This window comes from Nelumbo lutea, chromosome 1, assembly GCF_056320005.1.
Source record: "Nelumbo lutea isolate HS-2025 chromosome 1, American lotus-T2T, whole genome shotgun sequence".
NCBI lineage: Eukaryota > Viridiplantae > Streptophyta > Magnoliopsida > Proteales > Nelumbonaceae > Nelumbo > Nelumbo lutea.
The window spans coordinates 161,001,350-161,013,318 of record NC_142684.1 but is presented as its reverse complement, the minus strand read 5'-3'; the positions used below and the strand labels follow the sequence as shown (position 1 = coordinate 161,013,318).

At 37.5% G+C, this 11,969-nt stretch overlaps 1 pseudogene; it reads left to right on the top strand.

Annotated features, from left to right (window-relative positions):
* Positions 1-9,991: 9,991 nt before the first annotated feature.
* LOC148878762 (alpha-1,6-mannosyl-glycoprotein 2-beta-N-acetylglucosaminyltransferase pseudogene) lies at positions 9,992-11,689 on the top strand (annotated as a pseudogene).
* Positions 11,690-11,969: the final 280 nt, after the last annotated feature.

Below are 11,969 nucleotides of genomic sequence, written 5' to 3'. Positions count from 1 at the left end.
AAGCAGGTAGCAGTGATAATTGTTGGAGAATAAGATCATTGAAACTTAGAGGAGAAGCTCTAAGGTGGATTCGAAGACACTGTATTTAGAACATTATTTACCACCACTCAGTTTCATTTAGTTTGCTGTTGGGTTATAGGTAAATTCGTTCCTAAGATACAATAGAGCCTTGAGCAAGAATCTATAACTAGCAAAGTTGAAGAATCTCCAAAGAAACCTTCTGTGAAACTGTAGCAGACCGGATTGAAGAGAGAGAGAGAGAGAGAGAGAGAGAGAGAGAAAGTGATTTTCGAAAATGCTGTATGTGAAAGCTTGATTCACTCTCCTTAAATAGTTTACGAAGAGTTATGTAGAAGAGGAAGGTGCTGGTTCAGAGAAAACCACTTTGAATGGTCACAATTTCAAACATTGTGACTGTTTAACAGTTAATGACTGTTAACTTTGAATTGTGTCTCTTGATCACAATTATGATTGTTGATCACATCAACGGTTAGCATCGCACCAAAAAACCAAACCCGCCATTCGCAAGCAAAATGCGCCTCATTGCACCGCACACAAGTGTGCACATGCCTACAAATGCGTTGCACGGTAGCAAGCCTCCATACTCTCACCTTCTATTTCTATGGAGTGTAAATCAGCTCCTATTAAAAAACTCAAAACAAGACTTATTTTTCCAAAACAATTGTGCATGTGTAATTTCTCATGTAATTAACCAATCAAACCCATTAGAGTTAATCTCTAATGAGATTAAAATCCAACAATGATGGTGAGGAAGATGGTCAAGAACTAATGGATGAGGAAGAGAGGAAGGAACGGAGAAGGAAGATCAGAGAGGTGATTGACATGAACCCACATGTTGAGGAGGAAGAAAACACAATTGAGAGGAAGCAAAAGATGGAGATGCTTATGGCTGATTACCTGTTCTTGTGATAACTAGTATAAAAGGTCAAAGATTCCATATGGTGTTTCACTTTTCTTTTGACATCCATATCTACGTTAAGGTTACTACATTTTACATCTGCCAAGGATGACAGAGAAAATATGTTAACTATTTTTTCTTTTCCCTTTTTTCCACATAGATTTTGTGTGCATAAATAGTCAAACTGACTCTTGAAATTACTTTTTATTTCATGGATTCTGAAGTCAATTCTTCATGCCGCTACCTTGTGTGGAGGCAAGTTTTGATAGCATCAGAAGTTGACTCGACTCTTTGGAAGAAAGGGAGAAAGGGTGAGAGGGTGAAGGGTGAGAAACTAAGATGGGAGGGAAAATGGAGGGGATGGAGTTCGTGCAAGCAGGTCAGTGGAGGAGATCCTTGAAGATATAAGCAAAAAAACTCCTATTTGAAGATATGAGAATTAAGGGGAAGGTAAGCCTGAAGGTAAGGGAAGCAAAAAAGGGTACAATACTGTTGGAAGGATTAGAAGTGTTCGAGTGGCTAAGAGAGTTCATAGCTGAAGCCTGTTCAAAAGGTAAGCAGATAAACTGACAGGATTTTAGTACATTAGAAGGGAGAAGATATGTTGTTGAATGTAAGAGGAATAGAAAGGGGTTCTTCATAGCTTTGGCTGAATTCTTTGGTAAGGGACAAAGGCAACTGGTGTGTCTACCAGCAGGAAAACAGAACCAAGGTTGGGGGGAAGTTGACTGGTTGCTCAAAGAATTCTTACCTTAAAGAGTAGCAAATGAGAAAAAAGCCTCCATAAGAGAGGAGAAGGTATATCTCAGCAACAACAGGGTAGAACAAGGGCTAGTGGTCATGGCAAAAACAAAAGGCCATTGTAGAATGGTGGGAGGTCTAGAGAGAGAGGAGTGGGATAGTAAGCTTGTGATACAAGCCAAGGAAAAGGTTAATGATTGGAGGAGGGTAGCTGACTTACTGGCAACCAGGTTGAAGTTGAAGAGTGTCTTCATAGCAATCCCCTTCGATAACTGTATAGCCATCCTAGATCCATTAAAGAATGATTTGGAAATATCAGCTATCAATGTTCAAGCTGAGTTCGAATCATTCACAGTCTTCAAATGGAATCCAACGTCTAACTCCATGGATTTTTTTTGTCAAAGATGGTGTGGTGGTGTGTGTAATAGGCTTGTCATTCCATCTATGGAAACAAGAAATAGCAGAATCTATAGCTGTGTTGTGTGGAGGAATCTTGAAAGGTGCTTTCTGGGGATATCTTTACTCAGTAGAATCCTGCTAAGTGGTGTGAAGCCAGAAGACATTCCACGAAAGGTAGAGGTACGAATAGAGGGGAGCTTTGTCTCTATATGGTTAGCTTCCTCTATTGAAGTAGTGTTGTGGAAGGAGGCTCGAATGGATGGAGGGGAGAAGGAGGAAGAAGAAGCACTACGTGGACTTGTGAGAGTGGTTAATTCAAATGGGAAGGGATGTTTCACTAAAAAGGGCCAACAAATTTTGGGAAGCCAAAAAGTTGTGAGGCAGTTGGAAGGTCAAACCTAGAGAAAGCAAGAAAAAATTATGACAAATGGCGGATCATTTGCATAGGTGGTGTCAAGGGAAACAAACAAAATTTCACTAGTTTCGAAAGAGAGAGGGTTGAACAAGCAACCTTAGACAGGGAAGGTTGCTGGTTCAACCATTAAATCAGGGGGGCGTGGCCTTTTAAGTGGTCACATGGGACGAAATGAAGGGCCCAATCAAGTGGATCCACTTGATGAAGGGCTAGAGAAGGCATCTCAAATAAAGGTTGTAAAGGTGGGCTCCCATAGGCTTCAGCCCAAGGCCCATTACAAGATAGATGGGCCGAGGGGTACTTTAAGTAAGCACGTGACTGAGAGGAGGGACGAGCCGATAGACGAAATTAAGCGTCTATCTTCTTCTGCCTTGAACCCCTCCTCTCATTCGAATAATTTAGGCGCAAAAAAATCTCCAGATTCGCAGTCGTGAGGCTCTCTACAGTGGGTCCCACCCAACCTGGCGAACCGTCTCTCACTAGATAGGCGCAACCCGAGATACCTCAAGCCTAGTGATGAGAACAGAATAGGGATTGAAGACTGGTCGAGTGAACAAAACAGCAATGACGATTCTGATAGAGACGAAACACTAAGTCTAGGAAGTCTATCTCTAAAAAGCAATAATGATTTTTTTGAAACAGAAAGTCTGCATACAGAGTTGTTGTTTCTAGAGGAAGAGATTGAAGAGGCAAGTGGCGAGAAGGCTAGAAATGGTGAAGAAAATGGTCCTAAAGCTGTGAAAACTCCTCCCTTCGTCGAGGGAGTTGACCCTGAGTCTAATGAACTACAGGATGTTGGTGGAGAGGGACAAGAATCGGTTGTGATGATGGATGCAGTTATTCCAAGTGGGTAGGTCGTCAGGAAGTGATTCTTTCACCATGTCTATTTCACAACCTTGTCCAAAAAGGGGAAAGGCTTTAAAACCAGTTGCCGCCTGTCAGCAAGTCATTTCCAGTGATTCTAATTCTACCCCCATTCTATCAGGTATGGGTGTCAATTCTGTTTTAGGTACTGACTTGTTTGCTCTGCCTGTAATAGATATTCCAGCTTCCCATCCTAGAGGTTCTGATGCAAGAAAGAGGGTGATAGTGGAAGGAGGAGAGAGGGTGTTGGAAGGAAGTAGTAAGGGGGAGGCGAATAGAATTTGGGAGTTGATCTATACAATGATGGAGGAATAAAATAAAAAGGAAGGACTCGGAGAAAGATGTAGCCAAAATAAGTGTGAGCAAGGTAAAATTCTTTCTCAGACATTGGCTGGAAAGGATGGAGAAGAGAAAGAGGATGATTGTTGTATTAGGATGGGGGGGGGGGGGGGGAAGGAACAAATAAGAAAAAAAAATCTGAAGTGGAAAGGCTAACTTCAGACATTGAGGGGGATTTAGAATTCAATGGTAGAGGGGATAAGAGGAAGGGCCTAAAATAAGGAGAATTTGGCCTCTTATTAGGTTCTTTTGATACTTTGTCTCGATGAAAATTATTAGCTAGAATGTAAGAGGGTTAGGGAGTACAAGGAAGAGAAGGGCGACCAAAAACCTACTCCGAAGGGAAAAACCTGATATTATGTTGTTACAAGTATCCAAACCGATGGAATTAGATGGGAGATGGGTGAGGAGTTTTTGGAGGTCTTGAGGTTTAGGTTGGAGCTCGTCTCCTTCTTGGGGAGCCTCGGGGGGGGATTGTAACACTATGGAGGGAGGATGTGGTGGAAGTAGTGGAAGAATTGATAGGTAGATTCTCAGTTTCCATTAAGTGCAAGAATGTAGAAAATGGGTGTGTATGGGTCTTAACCAATGTTTATGGCCCTAATTCCTATAGAGAGAGGATTGAGATGTGGGAGGAACTATATGCAATAAAGGGGCTATGGGATGGTCATTGGCGCCTGGGCGGGGATTTTAACGTCATTAGATTCTCTGATGAAACCGGTAATCCCCAACAGGTAATCTCAACAAGCATGAGGAAACTTAATGGTTTTATTGAAGATTGTGAACTGAAGGAAATACCTCTGCTGCAAGCCAGTTACACTTGGTCCAACCTTCAGGAAATCCCTTTGTGCTCAAAGTTTGATAGATTCCTATTCAACCTTGCCTAGGAGAATAGTTTGAAAAACTTGGTTGCTAGGGCATTACCCAGGGTCACCTCCGATCATTGTCCTATCCAAATAGGTACTGAGTATTTTCCTATAGGACTCAAACCTTTTAGATTTGAAAATATGTGACTTATCCATCCAGATTTTGTGAAAAAAGTGAAGGAGTGGTGGGGTGAGGAGGAGAGGGGGGTAAGATGGAAGGGGATCAAGTTCCACAAGAAATTAAAAAGGTCAAGAGCCAAAATAAAAGAGTGGAATAGACATCAATTTGGTAGAATTGAGGAGCAAAGTTTGGGCCTAATCTCTCGAATAGAGAACTTGGATGTAAAGAAATCTCACAATGGGTTGACCGAGGAGGACAGAGTGTTAAGGAGACAATTAAAAAGGGATTTCGAAGAGGTGTTATTGAGGGAAGAAATCAGTTGGAGACAAAAATCTAGACACAAGTGGATTAAGGAAGGCGATGGGAACACTAGATTCTTCCATGATTTGGCAAATGGGAGATGATCAAAGAATTATGTGACCAAGCTAGAGATGGGAGAGGAGGTGATTACCAACCAGGATGACATAGCCAGAAATTTTGTGGACCATTTCAAATTGATTTATAAGGCCTTTGAGAGAGGACAGTCATGGAAAGGGTGGATTGGCCAAGAATTGATGGAGTGGAAAGGTCGCTGGAAAGGGATTTTGAGGAAGAAGAGATTAAGAAAGTTGTCTTTATAATGGATAGATCCAAGGCTCTAGGTCCAGAGGGCTTTACAATGGGTTTTTATCAAGACTATTGGGAGGTGTTGAAAGAGGATCTAGCTAAAGTCTTTAAGGAATTTGCAGACAATCACACTATAAGCCCTGGAATTAATGCCACCTTTTTGGCCTTGATACCTAAGAAGAATGATGCCAACCACCCAAAAGATTATAGGCCTATTAGTCTATGACAAGCATCTATAAAATTCTGGCTAAAGTGCTCTCATTGGGAATCAAAATAGTCCTCCCTACCATCATTAGTGAAACCCAGGGGGCTCAAGGGTGACAAATAACAGATCAGATCTTAATTGCGAATGAGTGTGTGGAGGAAATGAAAAGGTCTAGTAAGAGATGATTCATTTGTAAATTGGATCTTGAAAATGCCTATGATTTGGTGGACTGGAAGTTTCTATTAGAGGTTATGCAAAACTGTGGACTTAGGGACAAGTGGTGTAGTTGGATCTTTGGGTGTATCAGTATTTGTCACTACTCTATTTTGGTAAATGGTACGGTGAGAGACTTTTTTCCAACTTGCAGGGGTGTCAAGTAAGGGGATCCACTTTCACCCTTCCTTTTTACCTTAGTAGCTGATGTGATTAGTAGGATCATTACTAAGGATGACAGTGAAGATGTCATTAGGGGTTGGAGAATAGGGAGACACCAAGTCCCCGTCACCCACCTTCCGTTTGTAGACGACCTAATGATTTTTTGTGAAGGAGGTCTTAGTGAAAAGGTAGCAAACCTAAAGGAGATAATAAAAGTATTTGAAAGTGTCTCTAATTTGAGAATAAATCTGGAAAAGAGCTGCATAGCGGGTATGAATTTGGAGGTAAGGGAGGTCGAGGCTATTGCGGAGTGTCTTGAGTGTTCCACCTCTGCTTGGCCTATGTCATATTTAGGGCTTCCTTTAGGGGAGAATCCTATGGAGAGTAGATTTTGGACCCCAGTGATAGAAAATTTTGAGAAGAGATTAGCCTCATGGAAGAGGAACTATATCTCTTTAGGAGGGAGAATTACCCTAATAAGAGCTACCTTGGTTAACTTACCTACCTATTATTTGTCTGTCTTTAGGATACCAATTAGGGAAGCCAGGAAATTGGAGAAGTTGATGAGAGACTTTTTGTGGGAGCCGGGACAAGAAAAAAATGATTACTTGGTTAATTGGGAAATTGTGTGCAAGTAAAGAAGAGGGGGGCTTGGGAATTTGGAGGGTAATTAGAAAGAATCAAGTTCTGTTAGGAAAATGGTTGTAGAGATGGCCTTTAGAAAGAGAGAGGTTGTGGCATGAGGTGGTGGGAAGCATTCATGGGAGGTCAGAGAACGGATGGGATGCTGGTGTATCGAGGCAAGCTAACCTAGCAGCACCGTAGAAGGCTATTCACAACACCCTTCCTCAATTCCTCAATTTTATCAGGTATGAAGTTTGTTCTGGCAACTCTATCCTTTTTTGGGAGGATATTTGGGTAGGAGACTCACCGTTAAAGGACTTGTTCCCTTCGCTCTTTTCTATTTTTTTGTACAAAAAAGAGGTGGTCTCAAAATTTGTTTCACCTTTGGGAACACCCTTAGATCCTACTTGGGATTTTGGGTTTCGTAGAGGTCTTAGGGTTGCTAAAATTGAGTCTCTTTATATTTTGTTTGGTTATCTTAATCAAATTTGTTTGGATCCCTCTAAGCCAGATAAGAGAGTTTGGACTCCTAGACCCATTGGAACCTTCTCTTGTGCTTCTTTCTTCAAGTCCACCTCTCAACTTTCTTCTCACTAACCCTTTTCATCTAAAGAAATTTAGTGCAAGTCAGTCCCCCAAAAAATTATGGCTTTTTGTTTGGAAGTATTCCATGGGAAAGTAAACACTTTAGACAACCTAAAAAAGAGAAGACATTTTCTCTGTATTTCTCCTAATTGGTGTATCCTCTGTAGAGCCAATGGTAAGGATTGTTACCATCTACTAGTATTTTGTCCCTTTTTTGTAGACCTTTGGGCTTGGATACTTTTGTTGTTTGGGGGTAGTTGGACTTTAGCAGCAGAAGTTCACATGCTCTTCAACCATTCTATCTTTTATTGTCCTACAAAAATATGGAGAATTATGTGAAAAAAGGAATCTCAGAATTTTTCAACACAAGGAAAGGAACAGCCAAGATTTGAAAGACTGTGTGTTAAACAGGGCAATACATTGGCTGAAGACCTTGGAAATCTTCCATCAATTCTCCTTTAATGACCTTTGGAGAAATTGATCAACAGTAGCAAGGTGCTCATCTTTAAAGGACAAATCAATTACAAGCTGGTCTCCTCCACCCGAAGGCTCAATAAAGTTGAACTTTGATGGAAGCAGCATGGGTAATCCAGGATTATCCGGAGTGGGGGTGCTTTGAGAAATGAGAAGTGAGAGATTTTGTTGCTCTACTAAGGTCCCTTGGGAATTGGGAACTTCATCAGGATAGAACTCTTAGCTATTGTACAAGGGGTGCAATTTGCAAACTAACTAGGGGTACAACACCTAATAATCGAGGGGGATTCCAAAGTGGTGGTGGGTTGGTTAAAAAATTTTGAAGAGGCTATGTGGCGATACAAGAATGAAATGAAGAAATTTAGTTGGTTGACAAGGAATATGTTGGTCACTGTACAATGGGTGGGGAGATCAGCAAATACTTTGTCAGATGTGTTAGCTAAGCAAGGGGTAAATAGGGAAGAATTATTTTGAGCTCAATTGTGATTATTGTTTTTCTTTCCTAGTTTACTTGTAAGACTCAAGGAGGGGCTGCAGCTCGTGCCTCTCATTGGGATGATGTATGAACTCACTCTAAAATTGCTTCTGAATCAATAAACTTATTATTATTCATCAAAAAAAGGGAGAAAGGTTGAAGAAGATGATTACGTGCCAGGTAGAAGGCCACGTGGAGAAAAGAGTAAGGAAGACTCGAGTTTTAATGCATCAACCCGGGTTTAATGCATTTAAACCCAGATACTTTTAATTTCTGAAAATTAATTACTCAAATTTAATACCGAAATTAATAATTATTATTTAATATTCTTATTAATTAATATTATTTAATTGATAATTAACTATTACCACTAATGTTAAAGTTTGGTTTAAATCGGTTTACATTCCCAAAATTTAATGTTTTGCTGACATCTAAATAAACCGGTTTGGTTTATATTGTAAATTGTTTTAATTAGTTGCTACTAATTAATAATTAATTACTGATAATAATTACTTATAATTAATTATTTATAATTACTTACTGCTATTTAATTACTAATAATAATGATACTTATTAATTATGACTGATAATTAATATCGATTTTAATAATGATAATTATTATTTTGGATATATTCATTTTATATTTATATTAATTCATAATAATTATTACATAAATATATAAGTAATGTTAATTATTAATATTATTATTATTAGTAATTATAATGAATAATACTATTATTATCAATTAATTATTTGATTTAGTGAAAGTTAATTTGTAAAACTTTCAATTATTCAACATTGTTAACTTAATTAATTATAAAAGCAATTATTATTTCATCATTTAACAAAAATTAATAATTATAACAAACTTATTGCTTAATATATGCAAATTAAGTACTTACATAATAAGAATATATTACATCATCATCATCATCATCAGAATAATAATAATAATAATAACATTATTATTATTATTATTATTATTATTATTATTATTATTATTATTATTATTATTATTATTATTGTAATATTATTATCATTACTTATTTTATAATTAATATTATATCATTAATATATTACTCATAACTAATTACTGGAAATAATGAAACTTATTAATTTGAACTGATAATTAATTAAATATAATTAATAATGAATTATTAAAACATTCAATTATTCAATATTGTTAAACTAAATTAATTATAAAAACAATTATTATTTCATTAATTAAATAAAAATTAATTAATTAGTAATAATAATAATAATAATAGTATCAATATTATTATTACTATTACTATTATGATTGAAATCATATAATTATTTATGAATTTATAATTATTAAAATATTATTAATATATTAATTATACTGATTATTATTAAAAAATTGTAAGTTGCAAACTTTAGTTACCTAACAGTATATAAGGACATGTGTTTGTAATTTTTATTTCTAGTGTGAAAAATGTTCTAATAATTAACATTAACTACCAATAACAATAGTTAATAGTAATATTTATTGACAAAATTTATCAAAATTATATTGATTAACACTATTTATTGTGGTATCCATATAATTTAATTACGAATTTAATACTATTAAATATATATATATATATATATGTCTACACACACACATATATATACACATACATATGTGTATGTATGTATGTATGTATGCACGTATGTATGTAAGACATTAACTTCCCTCTACTTAGTACGGAGCCATTCACTAGTGGTGAAATGATGATAGTGATGATGATCAATGTGTCATGCAAGAGGCCTAACCCTTACCGCCAAATGTGGATAGCCATGATTATGACAAATGTGTCATAAAAAGGAGCCTTATTGACAGCACAGGCTGTCCAACGTGGATAGTCAAAGTTTTCTCGTTTTTTCAGTTTTCATGTCTTGATCGAGTGCATAAAAAAATGATTTTCAGAGCGTTGCAACCAAACAAACTCCTTGATTTCATAGATTATTGGACAAATCTCGTGTTTGGAATGTAGATTTTGTGTTCTTCAACAGGTGGATTTCTGTTCTCTCATCCGTTTACTCTGTGTTAAACCATCTCTAATCTTTATCTTGGATTTAGATTTTTGACATATTTATCAAAAAATCAGTGCCTTTGGCCATCTCTCTCTTTTTGGGTTCCCACAATTTGGCAACAACAACAAAAAAGCTTGGTTTGGCCTTCATTGCAGGGCCCTTGGTTGGTCATACTTATTGTAAATATGAATAATATTGGAAATCGGTGACTCTTGCTCCTTATAACCTCGTTTGATCTAATTTTCTCGTGTTTGGCCATTGATTTGTCAAGTTTTTGCTTCCCTTTGTGGTGAGGATGTGGATGGTGTAGTTAGTCTTGTAACTGAAATTCTTTTGGGGGCTTTTCAAACAAATAAATTCATGATCATGCGTAGGACAACCCATATCAAGCATGCGGCTTTCCGTAGATTAGTACCACCCATTGTAATTGCTCTCTGGGGAGTTCTGTTGTTGGCTTTTCTCTACCAAATTTTTCATTTCACATGGGTTTCTGATGAAAATTATGAGCTAAGATATAGAACCCATGATCTGAAAGAAAAACCCATGCTCCATGAACGTACCAAATTGTCGATTTTATTGGAGAAAAGGAATGGGTTGCCACCCAGAAACTTGGATCTTTTCCCACATCTAGCAAAGGACCATATAGTGATTGTTTTGTATGTTCACAATCGACCTCAGTATCTGAAGATAGTTGTAGAAAGCCTATCTGAGGTAGAGGGTATAGGTGAAACTCTGTTGATAGTTAGCCATGATGGGTACTTTGAAGAAATGAATAAGATAGTTGAAGGAATTCGGTTCTACCAAGTAAAACAGATTTTCGCCCCATACTCACCTCACTTGTTCCCCAGTAGCTTTCCTGGTGTCTCCCCTGAAGATTGTGAAGGTAAATATGATCTATCATCCAAGAAGAATTGCAAGGGAGATCGTGATCTATATTGGAACTACAGGTCTCCAAGAATTGTGTCGCTGAAGCATCATTGGTGGTGGATGATGAACACAGTATGGGATGGGTTGAATGAGACTATGCAACATTTGGGCAATATCCTCTTCATAGAAGAAGTCCACTTCATTCTTCCTAATGCATACCGAAACATTCAGCTACTTACCATGTTAAAGCCTCATAAATGTCCTCGTTGCTATGCTGTAAACTTGGCTCCTGCTGATGTGAGCTCAAGGGGAGAAGGTTTGGCCAGTCTGTTTGTGGAAAAGATTGGAAATGTTGGTTATGCTTTTAACAAGACTGTTTGGAGGAAGATCCATTCAAAGGCAAGAGAGTTCTGCTCTTTTGATGATTATAACCGGGATGTAACATTGTGGGCTAAGGTTTATCCCTCCTTTGGTGGCCCTGTTTATACTTTGAGGAGACCTAGGGCAAGTGCACTTCACTTTGGTACCTGTGGCTTGCATCTGGGACAAGAGGAGAATGTTGCTTGCTTTAATAATGGATCCGTGAACATAGTACTAGAAAAGGTTGACAAGATTGTGAACATCAACTCAGACTGGGAAGTACATTTGATAAAGCATAAAACACTACATCAAGCTGGATTCATGGGTTGGGGTGGGTGGGGGGATATGAGGGATCATCAGCTGTGCTTAGATTTTGCTGAAATGGTTCAGGCAATAACCCAAAACCTTGATTGAAAATTAAACTGTTAGTGTTTTTACTAATCAATTTGTTGCAACTGGTGAGAAATGGTTACCCTTGCCTTGAGTATTAATTTAATATCTTGTTCTTAATATTGAAAGAAAGAAATTTAATTTCCTTGTAATATTTTGCTTTAGCTTCAAATATTTCTTTGTAATATTGAAACAAAGAAATCATTCCTCGTATTTTGATAGTTTGGTTTTACTATTGTCTGTTTATTGTTCTGCATTTCTGCAACTTGGGGTTTGTCCAAAAAAGGCGGAGGTTTGGAAAATG